At 35.8% G+C, this 14594-nt stretch overlaps 1 protein-coding gene and 1 long non-coding RNA gene across 2 annotated transcripts in view; one reads left to right on the plus strand and one right to left on the minus strand.

The window, feature by feature from the left end:
* LOC131022705 (uncharacterized protein At5g01610-like) overlaps positions 1–14594 on the minus strand; it is a 213174-nt gene that overhangs the window by 111874 nt on the left and 86706 nt on the right. The window lies entirely within an intron of this gene.
* Positions 8488–10049, plus strand: LOC131022706 (uncharacterized). The gene is made up of 5 exons (XR_009101394.1): positions 8488–8688; positions 8766–8895; positions 8985–9289; positions 9367–9471; positions 9553–10049. It is a non-coding gene; the product is annotated as an uncharacterized LOC131022706 (long non-coding RNA).

The following is a 14594-nucleotide window of genomic DNA, read 5'->3' on the forward strand; positions in this document are numbered from 1 at the left end:
CAGCCTGACCTCCCGGATCTGCAATCAACCCTTAAAAAATATAAAAATCATAAAAATTGATATAAAAAATATAATAAAATTGACATAAAAAATTATACTCCCTCCGTCCCATAAATAATGGCATGTTTTCCTCTTTGGGTTGTCCCACAAATAATGGCATATTTTCTTTTATAGAAATAATTAGGGCTTCAAGGCTGCTTAATTAGCTCACTTAATTAAAACTTAATTAAGCCTAAGAAAGAAAAAAAGCGGTCGTCGCACCCTATTCTTCTCTCTTCCGAAATTGGGGAGATTCTCACTCGAAACCCTAGTTCCGCCTCCTTCAAGGGGCGCCGATGAGCTTAGCACCGATCTCCACCGTCCGCCGGCCCTTTCCACCGATTCTCCGTCTGTGGTTGCGCCGCGATGACGAAATCCCAGTGGGCGGGTTACCTGAGCGGTGACTTCGTTCCTGACACTGAAGATCTGTGCGATTGGGGCTCGCCGCCGGAGATTGATTTCCCCTGGTGGTTGCCTCCGGCGGATTTTCGATCTTCGTGGCCTTCACCGGTGTCTGGAGAAGCCTCTGTCGGGCTGCCTTCACTGGAAGCGACGAGTGGAGACAGATTTGCTCCGGACTCACCCTTGGCCACGGTTTCTCCTGTGGCCAGGCGGACGATCTATCGCCAGCCTTCAAAAATTCATGTGAGATTTTCCGAAAATGCTAGGGTTACTCCCCCTCAATCGATTTTTGTTTCCTCTAACAATGAACCATGTTCTTTACTTTGTGAGGAATCATGGTCCAACGTTCTGGATACTGAATGGATGCTGGATTACACACCGGTGCAACTTTCCATGCTTCAAATCTTCCTGCCGGTTCTATTTTGGGCGAGATCTATAATTTTACGTAATTCTTGTGTTGTGGTTGTGGTTTAATGTGCTTTTGCCCTGTGTGGCTGTTGCTTTTGTTGCCTTGGGTGGCTGTTGCTTTGCTGCATATTCCATCAAAATCAGTAGGGCATACGTATTGCATTAATTTCCTTACACACATTATACCTTACAAACAAAATCAGTAGGGCTTACATATTGCATTCTTTCCTTACATACATTCTGCCTTACATACAAAATCACTAGGGGCTTACAAACATTCTGCCTTACATACAAAAAGTAATCCTTTCCCTTTCCTTACAATTAATTCATGGTTCTTGAATACCTAAGTTTGTCATTAGGTATTCAATCTCATCTAATGAAATTGATCCTATGCCTAAAATCTGGATCATCGTCCTTGATGTGAGGCCTTGCATTGTCTTGTTGGATAAAAATCAATTTGCTTGCAAAGGGTGGCCATTTGTGCTTTATGGCTGGTATCATCTGTGCATAAACCACTTCATTCATCACAAACTAACTAGAAATACAAAAATTAATCTAAAATAGAAATGCATTCAACCCCTACTGTTGTATTGTTACATTTGGCACAATAATCATCACTACTCCATACCTTAGTGATAAAGCAATCCTTCATGACTTGTCTTGTTATGCTGTCAATTGGTTTTTGTTCCATAGTTCCAGCTTCCCTGTTCTTGCTGTTCCTTTTAGCAGGCACCATTTCTGTAAACGGAAAAATTCCTATTTTTCCATCGAATAACACGCTGCCATCTTGTGCAAATAATGGCCTACACACTGCACAGATGAACATCACTTTCTTGATGAAAGTCTTTGACTTGCATGTTCTGTGCGGTTCTGCCTCACCAGGGGTTAAGTAGAACCTGTGATTTGCCTTTGTGATGTAAAACCATTTCTCGTCGATATGCACAGTGTTGTGTATATTTTTGAACTGAAGTACCTTCATAATACGGTCGTATTCTATGGCTTCAAGGCTGAATCGCAGACGTAGAAGTTTGTTAGGAGCAGTTAGGTCGGGTCTAATTGCACTTGTGTGAGCTTTGATCAATCCTTTGTTTATCCATCGACCCACTGTACTTTTACTGCAATTTATGCCACTTGCAAGCCTTCGGATAGTTGATCTTTTGCTCAATTCCAGGCTGGAAATTAGCTCTAGGTCGATTTGCACTCTTTTTCGATGTGGCCGATGTATTTTCATGCTTGCCGAATGAATATGCTCACCTCTTTCTTGTTGTTTTTTTGCCGCAGCCCAAAGTCGACTCACGGTCCTTCTAGAGCTCCCGAACTTCACGATGGCTTCTTGGATCTTCCCTCTTTTCGGCTTGCCGTTTTTGCTCTCTTGGAGAAGGAATTGAACAATAGTGTTCCTTTCACCATTAGTTAGATCGTTTCTCCTCATTTTTCACTTTCTATTTTGTTGTAAATTTAGAAGTAGTGAATGGTGAAAATGAATTCTGCCATGGTGTAGTATTTATAGATGCTTTTGGTTGTATTGAGAGGGAATTTCGAATTTATTAAAAATTTCAATGAAAATTTGTGTTGCAAAATTGTTTAAGTATTGTTTCAATGTTTTGGCGGCTGAATTGGGAAACAAGCATTGGTTATTTCACTTTTTAAAATTGGCGGCAGAATTGTTTAGGTGTTGGAACCGAAAAGTTAAAAAAAAAATTGAACTTCCCTTCATTTTTGAGTGTTGGCATAATATATTAAATATAAAAGGGATATTGAAATTAAAATAAAATTAAAAGAATATTGAATTTATAATAAAAATAAAAGTGGTCCCCTCTTTTTAATGCTTGCCATTACTTTTACTAATTCAATGCTTAAGTAGGTGGGCCAACAACTTTTTCATCCTAATTCAACACTCCTTAATCTCCGTGCCAAAAAGAAACGTGCCATTATTTATGGGACGGAGGGAGTACTTTGTTCAATATTAAGGAGAGAAGAAATAGCATAAATTAAAAATTTTATTCTGAAACTTTAAATAATTATAACTTATTCGTTCTAAATTTAGTTTTGATTATTCTATCTCAAATGAAATATATTGTCATAATCTTTAATTTAAGATGTATATTAACTATTTTTTTCTTCATAAAATAACATTATTTTGGGAGATGATAATTTTATACATAAGATATTTATTTTGCATGTATATTTTTATTTATGAAAAAATATTCAATACATATCTTAAATTAAAAATTTAATTAAAAATAAATTTAGTATTTGAAGTTTAAAAAAAAAAAAATCTCTCCTCCCTTTACTTGATCTCTACTTTTTTTTTCTCTATCTTCACTCTCATCTCTTATACTCCATCCATCCCAATACAAAAGGTCGCAAGGTCTTGGCACGAATATTAAGAAATAAATAGTTTATAATAAAATAGGAGAGAGAAAGTAGTTTTTGTTTAGGGTAAATTTGTGAAAAAGGTAGGAGAGAGAAATGAAGATATTATTTTTAAAGTGAAAGAAGAGATAATTTTAGGGGGGGCATAATGACATTGGTTTCTTTTACAGGGCTGTGTAACCGCAGAGGTTATTCAGTCAGGGTTGCATATATCTTTACTGATCGAGGAATATTCCAGTCGTGTTTAGTGCCATGCATTCCTGTCATTTACCATCCATGCCAAAAGAATACAAATTTCCCGACAAAAGCTGACAAGCCGCCGTTACAGATACCGTTATCATGCATGAGGAGTACGTGATATAGCTAGAAAAAGACCATAATACCCCTCTCCCATATATCATATAAATAGTTCCTCTTTGTAACTTGTAAAGGGGCGGCTCTTAGAAATACAACTCATATAAATAGTTCCTCTTTGTAACTTGTAAAGGGGCGGCTCTTAGAAATACAACTCACTTTTATTGCTTTTCTTCCAAGTTTATCTCGTTGGACAAACTTTTGCAGGTAAACGAACGTTAGAATATTTCATCCCCATTTTATTTATTTAACAAATTCAAAATTTGACATCAATTTGGCGAGAAATAAATTATTGAAAAATTATGTTTTAAAGCATTATATATAGATATAGATTGTCAATACAATTAGTATACTGAAAATAATAGCAAATATGTGTATATAAATACTAAATAATTTATAGACAAACATAACTAAAATAAATTAATTTAAACCAAGTAAGAAATTTTTATTTAGATATATAACTATTTATTCATTTATATATTTATATTATAATTAATATAAATTATCCCTTTTTAAATATAATCTTACTTTTCTCAGTTGCATTAAATATTATTATAATTAAAATATATATAAATAAAAATACAAAAATTGATATCTACCAAAAATATAGAAACGGAAATAAAATTAATGTAAAAAAGAAAACACATAAAAAAATATCATATGTTCAACATTAATAGGAAGAAGCGAAAAAAAAATTGTTGAAGGGACAGAAAAAAAAATATTTTAAATTTAAATTTTTTCATAATTTATTCATTTTAAATTCATTTTAGATTATTTTTATACCATATTAAAGTTATTATCACGACTCACGGACATAAATCTAAGATATATATTGAATATTTTTTTCATAAATTAAATTTAACAATGTGAATCAAAATAAAAAAGAATAAGAAAAGAGAGAAAATTAGTGGAAGAAGAGAGAGGAAAAAAAGGAAGGACAAAACTCAATTTTTTAGAATTACAAGAGATATCTATTATATAATCAAAATCAAATAGCTAGGCAGGCGAAACCTCTACACCACACAAAACTCCTCTTTTAGCCACTAGAAAATATTTGCGTAAATACTGCTCACTACAAGAAAATGATGATATAACGACCACAATTAACGACCGAACAAATCGGTCTTTAAAATAGCGGCCGTAACGACCAAAAATTTCATATGAACGACCGATATTTTTTTTTTTTGTAAATTAACGACCGATTATTTCGGTCAAAAATAGGCGACGCCGGTATCAACGATCGAATTTCGGTCGTTAATATGCATAAATAAAATTAAATATTTTTAATTATTTTTAACGATCGATTTTCGGTCGTTAGGAACCGGAATTAAAAAAAATTAAATATATTAACGACCGATTTTCGGTCGTTAATTCGAAAATCGGTCGTTGCATACACGGTTTAACTTAGGGTTTATTTTTCTTTTCCCCATTTCTTCCTTTCTACGATTTCTCCGATTTTCGCCTCCCTCCCCGCCAATTTCACGGTCGCCGTCGATTCCCGCCGTCCGACGACCCCGGCCGCCGCCTGCTTCCCTCCCCGACGAACGGCCACCTCAACCGACGCCCACGCCGTGCCCGCTGCGCCGCTGCTGTCCGCCCGTCGCCGGAATCGCCGTCCAACGACCCCTGCCGCCGCCTGCTTCCCTCCCCGACGAACGGCCACCTCCATCGACGCCCACGCCATGCCCGCTACGCCGCTGTCTGGCCGCTGCGCCGCTGCCGTTGCTGTCCGCCCATCGCCGGAATCGCCTCGCCCTCGCCGCCGTAGGTAAGTGCTTTTGGTGTGTGTATGTGTTGTAGTTTATAGAATTTAAGTTGTTTCTTTTCAATCCCAGCCACTCCCCTCGCCGGAAACCTCTCTATGTCGCCGGACTGCCCCTCCCCTCGCCGGAAACCTTTCTCTGTCGCCAGACCGTCGTTCCCCTTGTCGGAATCCTCTATTTGCGGTTAGTACCGCTAACTTATGTAATGTAGGCTATTAATTTTAATTTAGGTTAATATTAGCATGTTATTGAATAAATTGTGAATTGATAGATTAGGTTAGAATAATTATAATTTATGAATTTATGTGAAATTGTTGTAGGTTTATGTGAATTTATATGAATTTATGTGAGTTTATGTGAAATTGTAAATTAATGCGTGAATCTAGCTAATTTTGTAGGATTTAAGTTAGTTTAGGTTAAGCATGAGTTTATGTGAATTGTTGTATTGGTTATGCCTTATGATTGATTTATTTATGTTATTTTTTATAGTGTAATATGGTTTTGATTAGTAGAACTTAGTTAATTAGATGCTCTTTGTTTTTAGAACTTAGTTATCTTAGGATAGTAGTAGGTTAGTTTCAATAACTTAGTGATATTCTTAGTGACAATATATCATCTTTGAACTTAGTGAAGAACTTAGTTAAAATCTTAGTTAATATATCATCTTTTAGGTCTTACTTAGATATATATAGGTAGGTATATTAATTTATTTATAATTGTAAATTTAAATTTATTTATAGTGTCGCCGGTGGGGGAGAGGCGAATAACGTGTTTTGATTATATGATTATTTGTGATTATTTGTGTTGAGCATGTTTTAATTATAACTATTGCATGATTGTGTCGCCGGTAGGGGAGAGGCGAATAGCATGTTTTGATTATTTATGATTGTGATTATTGGAGTTTGGGCCGCCAGTGGGGGAGAGGCGGAGGCGGTAGCAATGACTACCGCCCTGGTTTTGTTGTTGTGTTGAAATACAATCCTCAATCATCCTTCTTCTCTTCAAATCATAATCGTCATAATTTTCAAATCGTAATCTTCACCCTTCTTTAATTCTAAACTACAATCATCCTTCTTTAATTCTTAATTTTCATCCTTTTTCGAATATTAATATTCACACTTATTCTAAATTTTATTCTTAATCTTAATCTTAATTGAATTCCCTAATTTAATATTGATCTTAACCTTAATCTTAATCGAAATCATTAATTTTAATCTTAATTCATTAACTTAATGTTCAATTATCCTTCGAAACTCACAATGAAATCCTAAATTTAAAATTAAACTTCATCTATTCGTAAAATTTAAATTCTTAAAATGAAATTCGTAATTGAAATCTTATGTGTAAACTAATTTAATTCTTAATAATATATGAATGCGAGAAGTATAATTATGAGTTTAGATCGGGGGTGGATGTATAGGCGTTATGCTGAAAGTAGTCTTATTGAGGAGTTCATGGATGGATTGGAAGTATTTATCCATTATGCATCTTCTCGACCAGAATTAATGATTGGAAATAAAATCAAATGCCCGTGCACAAAATGTAAGAACAAAAAATTTGATACTCCAAATACAGTGAGGATTCATTTGGCAAAGAATGGTTTCATCCCTAGATATCATATATGGACGATGCACGGTGAAGCATTAGTGCAAGTTCCTGATGTTGCTAGGCGAGTTGTAACCAATGAACAAGATACAGAAGTAAATCGTTATGAGACGATGGTGATGGATGTAGCAACTGCTCAATTTCATAATGTTGATGATTTAATTGAAGAAACTCCAAACCCAACAGCCCAACATTTATATGATATGTTAAAGGCGGCAGAAAGAGGGTTGTGGCCTGGCTGTAAAACTCATACCCAGCTATCTCTTGTAGCTCAATTGATGAGTTTAAAATCTGAGAATAATATGTCAGAGCGATGCTTCGATCAAATTTTGGAGTTGATTAAGGAAGTAGTTCCCGAAGATAATTTAGTCACAGGAGATTTCTACAGTGCTAAGAAATTACTTCGTGGGATGGGTTTGCTAGTTGAAAAGATAGATTGTTGTCGCAATAACTGCATGCTCTTTTGGGGGGATGATGATGACTTGAATGAGTGTAAGATTTGCGATGCAAAACGTTACAAAGAATCTTCTGGGCCTAGTGGTAGTCGCCAACGACGTCTAGTTGCAGTCAGTCAGACGATGATGAAGATGATGAAATTAACAATGAAGACATTCCTTTAGACTCACTCGAGTCTTCAAATTCTTATTCTGATTGAGTAAATATATTTGTCAACTTATGTATTTAATGTAGTCTACAATCCTTATTGGAACTAATGAATTAATTACATCAAATTGTCATATAGATGTCTACTTCTGGCTGATCCGGATCTACGCATTCGACCGACGATCCGAATGTGTCCGTGACGCCACCCACGGGTGCTATACCGACTGGTAGGGCTGTCAAAATGGGCCGAAAATGGCCCGGCCCGATGGACCCGCCTGGCCCGCATGTAGTTTTGGCCGGGCTGGGCTAGGATTTTCAAGGCCCAAAAAAATCGGGCCTCCCTGGCCCGGCCCATGCGGCCCGCCGGGTCACCTGGCCCGCGGGCCAAATAGCCCGCCGGGCTTTCGGGCCTAAATCGGCCCGTCAATATAGAAGGTGAAAATTTTAAAAATTTATATCTCCTCCCAAATTCCAATGGACCCAACCCAATCTAAGTCCATTTCTTCAATTAACGACAATGACGAGTCGAAGTCTAACTTAGGATTTAAATTAACAATCAACAATCAATATTAAATTATTTTTACTTGAAAGATTTATTTATTTTTTGTGGTTGTTATTTGATTCCAGTTGATTTGATTACTGTATTAATTAATTTGTGAATAAATCGTTTTCAGTTTTTGTTGTTTTTGCAATTAGTTTTTGTTTTTTACTTGTATTCATATTGTTTACATTTAGTTTTAGTCGTATTTGTTTATATTTAATTTTAGTCAATTACGTAATTTAGATGTAGATTGTTTAAGGCCCTTTTTGTTTCATCGAATTTGTCTTCAATTTTTTTCTTTAAATTTGATTTAATTTATTAATTTTTGGAACTAAATATATATATATATATATATATATATATATATATATATATATTAATTTATCAATTTTTGGCCCGACCCGCCCGGCGGCCCGTATAGGGCCGGGCTGGGCTTCAATGTTCAAGGCCCGCTGAAATTTTGGGCCGGCCCGACCCGGCCCAAAAAATTGCCTAGGCCCGCTGGGTTGGGCCAGGCCGGCCCAGCCCGCAAGGTTTGACAACTCTACCGACTGGTGTTGCTACTGATGGGCGCACATGGGTGCATCTTCATGGCAGGTCTGTTTAATAATATATATCAATTTACTTCCAAATTTAATAAACATTAATTCTAATCTAAGTTTCAAATTTCTAAGTGTTTTGAGGCCGAGTGGACCTATTCGGGCTAGGGCTACTGATAGCTTTCAAGGTATGCCACATGAAAGTGGCACGAATTGGAAGAATTTGACTGAGGCGATGAAGGACGTGTACTTCGAAGAATTTGAGGTATAATAATCTAATATATAATTATGTTGTATTCTAAATGAACACTCACAAATACTAATTTTACTGTTGTTTTCAATAACTTTAAACAGAAAGCATTTTATTGGCAAGAAGATAAATATACCAGGCAGCAAATTAAGAAGGCGTGGATCTCAGAGGCTCGAGTGGCATCTAAGGATTACATTTGTGCATGTAAGAAAACCCTCCTAGTGCACAAGAAGAAGATTGATTATCCCAATCCTATTGTTGAGGCTGCTTGGAGGGCTTATTGGGCATTGCTCAGGCAAGGTTTGCACAGGCGTCCAGGAATCGTCGTTCTGAGCCTTGCGGTGTGGGTACAGGGATAGCTATCCATCATGGGGGGTCGCGTAGCGCTCTTGATCATACTGAGCATCTGGTTGCTTTACATTCTAAATTTTATTTTAAGGGTTTATGTCTATTATATCGTTACTTTACTTTAATGTGTTTTTGAAGGCTCAGGAGAGCAATATCCCTTTTGACGCGGCGTCTTGGGCTACCTTTCGACGTATCCATTATAAGAATGGACAGTATACCGCCGGCCGACCTGCGCAGCACGGGGTATGACGTTAATTACAAATATTTAATTTGTTTTGTTCTAATAATCTATTTTACAACTGTTCTAATTTTTTTATATTGTAGTTGGAGGTCGAGAGGCGAGTGGCAGAGCTGCGTGAGATACAGGGAGAGGTGACATCCGCCGACGTGGATCGCATCTTCTGAGAGGTAGTCACTCCTGATCCGAAGGGGCGCATCATAGGATTAGGTATGATGATGTCGAAGGCGCTTACTTCAGGTGGCGGCGAGTCGAGCACCTCCACCAGCACCTCCCACTTCGATGCTCCTTCAAAGGCTGAGTTTACCACTTTGAGGGAGGATATTGACACCACAGCAAGGGCTCTGACCACAGCAGTGCAGGAGATAGAGGCCAGGAGACAGAGAGAGGAGGAGCAGGCCAGGACTATACAGGAGATGCAGTCCCAGATCGCGTTGGTCATGCGAGGATTTCGACCATCCACCCCCTCTAATGAGACTCACCCGGACCTTTGATTATGCTGACTATGTTTTGATGTAGATTTTTATGCTTTGAATACTGAATTTCTGTTTTTGTTGATATTTTTTAGGATTTTCTACTTTGTTATGGGATGATTATCTATTTTTAGTATTTTCATGATTTGGTACTACGATTAATATGAATCATTTATATATTGCTATGTTATGGAAAATAATAATAATAATAGTATACTAATAATCTGTATTAAAAAAAATTATAATAAAAATAATTTAACGACCGAATTTTGGTCGCAGAACGAAAATACCGGTCATGACAAATCAACACAGAATAACTATATAAACATCATCTAATGACCGAATTATTCGGTCGTTAATCTACGACCGATTTTTCGGTCGTTAGATTGCCGTTCACCGTTGCCGTGAAACCTGTCGGAGACCTAACGACCGAATTTTTCGGTCGTAGATTAACGACCGAATAATTCGGTCGTTAGGTCTCCGCCTTTCGTCATATACCCAACGATTTCAACGACTGACGATTCGGTCGTTAAGACCGAAAATTCGGTCGTTAATTCTAACAACCGTTTGATTTCGGTCGTTACGAGCCGCACGACGCCCGAAGCTACGACGCCCTTGACCGGTCGTAAATTCGGTCGTTGGCTTAGTTAACGACCGAATTTTCGGTCGTTAGAGCCGCCTTTTCTTGTAGTGGCTTCTTCTATTTAAAAATAAGATGGATGTGAAATAGTAGAGTTTAGCCTTTAATTAATTTAAGTTAATGATAACATGAAGCTATGTAGGACCTTGATGGATTATACTTTGTTTATGATTATAAAAATATAAGCAATCATCCTTATCAGTTGATTATATATCACTAATCCACTACTTGAATTTGCATCTACCTTTCAACAGCACGTCTTGCTGCAAAATTATTGACTCAATGGGATCACATTGTGTATTTAACAAATAAATCTCGACATGTCAATAAATTTGAATGTTTTCAAAAATTAATGTATAATATGAAAAGAAATTAAAGTAGATAGATGGTGACTAAATCCGTAAATAATTGAAAAAGATGTTTTATATTAAGAATCTCGTTCAGGCCCAAGACGATTGGGTGATGGGCTGCAAAAATAGATAAGGCAAAAGCGGTTGTGTTGGAATCACAGATGGGAGTTAAGCTTGGAGTGTTATAAGGTGAATGTTGAGAGTGAGAATAATGGGTGTGAAGACCAAGATAAGCTTCTCCCCGATCACATCAAAGATCTTATTCATCAAGTTAGAGAGTATTTTCTTGTGTGTATTTTTTATGCTTATAGATCGCCCAATAGGATCGCTCCTTGTCTTGCTCAATTTTCTTCAACGTCTGTGATTTGGACTAACAATTTTTCAGGATGGCTTGAGGACTCATTATGCATGAATAAAATGTCTTCCGTCTCAAAAAAAAAAAAAATGAACTAAATAATTGAATAGTATTCGATAATTTGAAAATCATATATATATATATATATATATATATAGGGGAGAGTTCAATAGAGACCACATCTTAGATAAAGAATAAAGACCAAATCATGTGCGTTGATCTTGCTTAATCTAAGGGTAATAATTTAATCTTTAATTATGATTTTATTTCATTTATTTTATATAATAAAGGTTAGATTGGTCATTTGTATTTTCTTTCTCCCTCTCTCTCTCACGTTCTATCACTCTCTCACACAACTCACGCTTTCTCTCTCTCTCTCTCTCCCAACTCACACTCTCTTTCTTTCCCACACAGCCGCCGCCTCCCTTTTCCAGATCTGGCAGTGGCAGCCGTCGTCACTGCCTCTTCCCTCGCCTCCCTCCCTCCCCAATCTCCGTCGACGTCGCCGGCAGAGGAGTTCTCCAGGCTGTGCTACCCCGGCGTCGCCAAGGAGCAGCCGACGAAGACGGCGATGGTGAAGAGGGAGTTCATGTTCACCAGGCCGTTTAGGGCGGTCACATGGACGCTTGTGGTGGCGACCGCCGCGCCGCTGGCGGATCTGCAGATCTGCATATCGACTTAGTGTTCGTAGAAAATACTAATGAACATACTAATGTTTGTCGATATATTCATAGAAAAACAAATGAACATATTAATGTTCGTCGATATGTTCGTAGAAAAACAAATGAACATACTAATGTTCGTCGATATGTTCGTAAGAAAACAAATGAACATACTAATGTTCACCTGTAATGTTCATTGACGGATTAGGTCCTAGAATGGGAAGAGATGCATTTTCGGGATTTGTTCAACGTGATCCCAAATTTCAGTGGATTTGAGTGGACATATATGCCCTTTTCGAATTAAATAAATATAATAAACCAATATTTAATTACATGAAAAATCAAATCAGGAAATTTCAGTGGATTTGAGATGAATGACCTTGATTTGGTCTTTATTCTTTATCTAAGATAGTGGTTTCCATTGAATGCGACCCTATATATATATATATATATATATATATATATATATATATATATATATTAAGGGCTAAAATAAGAGCATTTCTTAAGATATAAAATAAGAATCATTTTCAGCCCTTAGATCATCAAGATTTACGGTTGATTCGTAATCCTGTTGGAAGGATTTATGGTCCTGAGTTCGAATCCCAGAGATAGCAAAATTTATTTTTCACAATTCATTACCTTTATACAGCGAATTCATACGTGTTCTACATAAAATTCATACATTAAAAATTGCTCTTATTTCTTATTTTAAGATGTGCTCTCACGGTAGCCCACCCCTATATATATATATATATATATATATATATATATATATATATAGGGTTAGGTTCTATGGAGAAATTAATTTTTTTTTTTTTTTCTGAAAGTTAGGAACGTTGAACATGTCAATAGTTTTTTATAAACATGTCAATAATTTTATTGAACGTTTTAGAATCGAATCCTGGAGTGCGAAATTTTAAACAAATACATCTTTTCAACAAATACGTTCGTTCATAAAAAATTACTGACATGTTCATCACAATTATTGATATGTTCATCAAAATTTGGACACGAGATTTATTCTTAATTTTGGACAGTTTGATTGATCATCAAAAATGTTTTTATTATAGTCTTCTAGGGGGCCGCTCCAATGAGACCCCCTAATTTTAGTGAGATTTAGGACACGATCTGGTGCGTTTATTTCATCAATCCTATGACTGATATTATATCTGGATGATGATTTTTTCTGCAGGGTTCGAATCCTGGAGGGAGCAGAATATTTTAAATTTTGTTATTCATCAGCATATACTGCCTTGTTCATTACCAATTTTTGAAATTTTGTTTTTTATCAGTATATATATCTTGCTCGTTAGATATACGTCTTGTTCATTAGTATTATATGTCTTATTCATTGTCCTCATGTTACACGAAAAATAGGGGGTCTCATTGGAGCGCGCCCCTATATATAGGGTCAGACCACTTCCCTATATAGAGAATAAAGACCAAGTCAGAGCCATTGATCTCACCAAAATCAATGAATCAGATTAATCGGAATTCTTCAAGTTTAGGAAATCCCGTAAATTCCTCATTTTCTAATTCTGGGAACCAACGAACATTATTATGAACTTACGAACATACTAATGTTCGTCGATGTGTTCGTATAAAAAACAAATGAGCATACTAATGTTCGTCGATATGTTCGTATAAAAACAAATGAACATACAAATAAGCATACTTATGTTCGTAAGTTCATAATAATGTTCGTTGGTTTCCATAATTGGAAAATGAGGAATTTACGGGATTTCCTAAACTTGAAGAATTCAGATGAATCTGATTCATTGATTTTGGTGAGATCAATGACTCTGATTTGGTCTTCATTCTCTATATAGGGGAGTGGTCTCCATTATATATATATATATAGGGGCGCGCTCCAGTGAAACTCTATTTTTCGTGTAACATGAGAACAATGAATAAGACATATAATACTAATGAACAAGACGTATATCTAACGAACAAGATGTATATACTAATGAAAAATAAAATTTAAAAAATTGGTAATGAATAAGACATATATAATGATGAACAAGGCAGTATATACTGATGAACAATGCAGTATATACTGATGAATAACAAAGTTTAAAATATTCTGCTCCCTCCAGGATTCAAACCCTGCGAAAAAAAAAATCACCCTCCAAATACAATATATATATATATATATATATTTATATATATATATATATATCGTATTTCATTCCTATCAATCCTATGATTTTTTCTAAGGGTAAATATCACTTTAAAACCCAAACTATTTTCGCACTATGAATTTTATCTTGAATTATCGAAAATATTTTTTAAACCTTGAATTATTAATTTTGTATCAATTGTACCCTTCATATATTTTTTACCCTTTGATTTTCAATTAGTAAGACATATAATGACGTTGTTTTGTATAATGTAGGTTAAAAAAGAATAATTATAAATGCACCATGGCATCCAGCGAGCTACGTCAAATTTTCGAAGCTAAAAATTAAAGAATGAAAGGTACAATTGATACAAAATTGATAGTTTAAAGTTTTATAAAATATTTTGATAATTCAAAATATAATTGATAGTGCATAAATAATTTGAGGTTCGAAGTGATATTTACCTATTGTTTTTTTTTTTAATAATCTTTTTTGGAGGTACAGCCTTATGATTGCTTGAAG

The sequence above is a fragment of the Salvia miltiorrhiza genome, chromosome 4, assembly GCF_028751815.1.
Source record: "Salvia miltiorrhiza cultivar Shanhuang (shh) chromosome 4, IMPLAD_Smil_shh, whole genome shotgun sequence".
Taxonomy (NCBI): domain Eukaryota; kingdom Viridiplantae; phylum Streptophyta; class Magnoliopsida; order Lamiales; family Lamiaceae; genus Salvia; species Salvia miltiorrhiza.